Here is a 4,714-nt window from a genome sequence, read left to right as displayed (position 1 = left end):
GAGGGGAGGTGGCGATAGAATGTGCCCAGCCATATTTCAGGATTCTCAGAAATCATCCTGGACCACAGGTAGAAATGTCTACGTCTGGGCCCTCCCAATTGCTTTGGCCATTTCAGTTAGAGGCGTGTTCATCATTACAAGTTCCTATCTAACTATATACAATGTAATGTGCAAGATGCCGGTGAATCAGAGATACATAATACTGACAAACTCCTAAGAACTCAAAATCTAGGTGTAGAGATAGTTTTACAAGCAAAGATGGTGGTGGTGTGGGACCACTCAGCCATTGGGATGGTATATTTTATTCCCTGAGGGGAAAATAATGCCAGGGACTTTAAGCACTAGTTAGTAAATATTCTCAAACAAAGCACCATAAGAAATGCTCCTAATTTGGGGGAAGTATCCTAGGAGGAAAAAACACTTGCCGTTAAGTGGTGTCAAGTTCCACAGACTCCACGCTCACACAAGGGCTTGTTCTGCTCCCCCAAAGTTGTTCTTGTTTTCCCCACAGTATTCCAGTGGCCCACCCAGCAAGCTGAGACTTAGACTCGCAGAAAGCAAATCAGTTAAGCCTCACTATTGAAGACTCAAGTGTCATTTGAGGCTTGAGCACTGTAGCAAGTTAGAAGGCTAAAGTTCAGAAGTCAAAACTCTGTTAAGCATCATAGTAGCCAACTGGGATAGGCCTCAAATAGGTTCTAAATCTGTAACACTGAGAGTCTAAGTCCTGATACTAGGTTTTAATACAGCTGACTCTGCCTCTATTTGATCCCTCCTCTTGTTTCTTCCAACTGTCTTTTCTGCACTTCTAATCCAATAGTGACTTTGGCTGTTTGTTTTTATTATATCCCATTTTCTTTCATTGCCTCCTCAGTATTTGACTGTTTGATAGATGTTTCCATGGTGATGCTAAAACACATCTGCATAAAGATTTGACTACAATAAAGTTTTAGGTTGCTAGCATGCCATCTAGGGCTAGTTTATCCATCTCTGGGATCCAATAAGTCTGAAGAGCAGTTGACTATTCCTCTTCCATTTCCTGCATCTGTGTGTTTTATGGGTGAAGTAAAAACAAATCTACTAGATTTGAGCATTTAACAACACATGAATCAGGCGAAAGACTCCTTGAAGATATCTCTTCCTTTGTCATGAACCTGTCTGCTTAACATATTCATGAAGGCTTGAAATCGAGAATCTTGAGACTGGCATGAAGGGACTTCAGTGGTGCTATTCAAATACCTTTCAATCTTTGAGAAAACTCATCCTGAAGAATTCAGTACAGGGAAGGGCTGAGTAATTGAAAGAATAGACCACCTTATGGGAACTAACCTTGACAGAAGTTTTGACCACCTAAGATTTTCCTGGAAGGGTTGTACTTATTAACTGAGATGGAAGTCTGCCCCTACCCAATTACCCAGTGGTGATAACTGGAACAAAAATGAGGGGGTGGAGGAAACAAAGATAATACCAAAACTTTTTCATTTAGCCAATCATGTTCGTGGAAGGCCTATTCTATGCCAGGCCCTGGAGAAATAGTCAGGGTGGCAGAACTGCCACTTTGGGCTGGTAGAGGAGAAGGAGCAAAAAAATCAATGGCTATAAAAGAAGGACACTTTGAGGACTACAGAGGTGAAACATAATCAGAACCCAGAGTAAAAGGAAGGATAAGAAAGCACTTAGAGAAGCAGTAATTCCACTGAGAGTGGTGCCACCGTTAGACTTGAGTGTGCCCATGTGGCCTGGGGAAATGGAAGACACTGAGGTAATTACAACCCAGCGTGGTGACTGCTATTAATAGAGGAAGGCACCTGTGGTGTGGGAGCACAGAAGAGAGAAATGTCTTCCTTCTCCTCAGGGAAAACATAGCAAGAAAGTAGGAGCTTTACATTAATAGTGACTGCTCCAGGTGGCTCAGTGGAGTCCTGAGGGGACAGACAGCTTGCTCTGTCAGAACAAGAGCAGGGCCAGCCTCGCACCATAGGATTGGTCCTAACCAAGTGTTTCAAACACTTGCTGAAATTGCTGTTGGTCATCAGAAAAGAAGTATTCACAGGCAAGGAACATAGATTTAAAGAGGACAATGTGCAGAAAAACGTGACCGAAAAAGAAATTAACACTCGGGTTTCTGCCAACACCTTTCAATCATGTAAAAAGGAATCTCTTGCTCCTTAGTTACAGTTCTTTGGAGTCCATGGGGCTTTCTGAAATAATCGCATCACGTGGTTAGACCCAGGGGCTCTTCCTGAGGATAAAAGTGTCATTTAAAGTGCCAGGAATAGGAACAGGAGCTCTGACAACTCCACTCAGTCCTGGCCAGGCTTCCTGTGCCAGAAATCTAGTGGGAAGATACCAGCTCCCCACAGAGGAGACCAGGGGGAATCAGCCCAGGAGGAGAGTGCTCACCAGGATGCTTTGTCATGTAAATAACACTTAAAACACTGTCCTAAGAAGTTACTGAAAGTTGTTTATCTGAAGATCTGAAACAACGGTGGGAAAATAGACTACATGAATTGGTAACACCAACAGAATATATATAAGAAAAAGAAAACAAAAAAATTATCTGAAGCTAACTTTAGAAACACATGTAAAATAAGTAAAACTCCCATGCCTGGGACATAATAATGTATTTTTGAAGATAAAAACAACATAGCTGTCTGCAAAAAATAAAAAATAAATGAGAGAGAGAGAGAGAGAGAGGAAAGATCTAAAATATTTGTCAGATTCACCACACAATTTGGACTCAGCTTCTACTTCTGGCACTTACTTAACTAACCTATACTCAGGGTAAGAAAGGATCACATGGTAGAGTCCAGAAACTGAGTGGAGTTAGAGTTCTTTAAGGATAAGCATTTTACAGTGCTCTCAAATCTAGACCAAGAAATATATTAGGTGGCTCTTCTTCAATTTTTATTTCTCACTGTACCAATCCCCTTACATAATATTTAGGTTTTTAATGATGATTGTTGAAATAAGGTATGTAAGTTCCTGTCAACATAAAAAATGTTCAAATCTGTAGAGAATTTTTTTACTCCTCACCTGAGGATATATTGATTTTAGAGAAAGAGGAAAATAGAAAGAGAAAGAGAAATATTGACATGAGAGAGAAATATCTATCAGTTGTTTCCTATATGCACCCTGACAAGGAACTTGCAACTTTTTGGTATAAGGGACAACACTCAAAACCACTAGGCCAGGGCAAACCTATAGAGAATATTTATAAGAGTTTATTTGAACCAAACTAATGACATATGCTGGGGAGTAAGATCTCAAGTGCTCCAGAAAATAACAGTTTTGCAGTTTCTTCTATGCATTTGGAATTAAGGAGCAAGGCAGGTATTGAATTATAGGATAGTTAAAAAGATTATGTAGTGCTCGCTTCGGCAGCACATATACTAAAAATTGGAATGATACAGAGAAGATTAGCATGGCCCCTGCGCAAGGATGACATGCGAATTCGTGAAGGGTTCCATATTTTTAGAACTCACTTGACTCCACTCCAAGAAGACAAATGACCCAATCAAAAAATGGGCAAAGGACCTGGGCAGATGCTTTTCCAAGGAGGAGAGACAGAGAGCCCAGAGGCATTTGAAAGGATGCTCAGCATCACTAGCCATCAGAGAAATGCAGATCAAAACCACCACGAGGTACCACCTCACACCGGTCAGAATGGCCATCATAAACAGATCCACAAACAACAGGTGCTGGCGAGGCTGTGGAGAAAAGGGAACCCTAGTACACTGTTGGTGGGAATGCAGACTGGTGCAGCCACTGTGGAAAGCAGTGTGGAATTTCCTCAAAAAGCTCAAAATGGAACTGCCTTTTGATCCAGTGATTCCCCTGCTGGGACTCTACCCTAAGAATACCAAAATGCCAATACAAAAGAACCTATGCACCCCAATGTTCATAGCCACACAATTTACAATAGCCAAGTGTTAGAAGCAACCTAAATGCCCATCAGTAGATGACTGGATCAGAAAACTATGGTACATTTACACAATGGAATACTACGCAGCAGAAAGAAAAAAAGAACTACTAAACTTCGCGACAGCATGGATGGAACTGGAGAGCATTATGCTAAGCGAAATAAGCCAGGGGGCGAAAGACAAATACCATATGATCTCACCTATAAGTGGAACCTAACCAACAATACAAAGATGCAAGGAAAATAAGACCAGCAACACTGAAAGGAAAAGAAATCAACAGAGACAAGAGGGAAGGGGGGGGTGGGAAAGGAAGGGAAGGGGAAAGTCAAGGAACATATAGCAAGGACTCATGGACAAAACCAAAGGGGAAGAGCTGAGGGAGGGAAGGAGGGAGGGGGCAAGGGAAAGTGGTGGGGGGTAGGCAGAGACAAATGTATTTGGAAAAAAAAGAAAGAAATATTTCAATAAAACAAAACACCTATCTTCAATGGAAAAAAAAAGATTATGTATTCTCTTGAGGGCTAATACACACTTTGAGGTACTTCTGGTATTTCCAAAATATATTAACCTAAATGCACAAGCACAATAGGCAGGGCTGGCTTAAAACCTTTCATTAATGTAGTTATAGGCCTGGGGCATGACTACCCAACATCATATGTCCAGTTAGAAATTTATAATCAGATTGTAATGGGGTGCAAATTGGTGGTCCCCTGAAAATAGGAGAAAAACCCCACAGCCCTTGGCTGGGGGAAGGGGGAAGCAGATGATAATGGTGTTTAAGATACTGTGCA

General features: G+C 41.4%; 1 non-coding gene across 1 annotated transcript; it reads left to right on the top strand.

Moving 5' to 3' along the window:
* The first annotated feature begins 3,368 nt into the window (after positions 1-3,368).
* On the top strand, positions 3,369-3,476 carry LOC129085807 (U6 spliceosomal RNA). Its single transcript, XR_008530745.1, has one exon. It is a non-coding gene; the product is annotated as a U6 spliceosomal RNA (small nuclear RNA).
* The last annotated feature ends 1,238 nt before the right edge of the window (positions 3,477-4,714 follow it).

The sequence above is a fragment of the Pteronotus mesoamericanus genome, unplaced genomic scaffold (assembly GCF_021234165.1).
Source record: "Pteronotus mesoamericanus isolate MK-2021 breed Mesoamerican mustached bat unplaced genomic scaffold, CSHL_Meso_final scaffold_31, whole genome shotgun sequence".
Lineage (NCBI taxonomy): Eukaryota > Metazoa > Chordata > Mammalia > Chiroptera > Mormoopidae > Pteronotus > Pteronotus mesoamericanus.
This window is presented reverse-complemented; position numbering and strand designations above follow the sequence as displayed.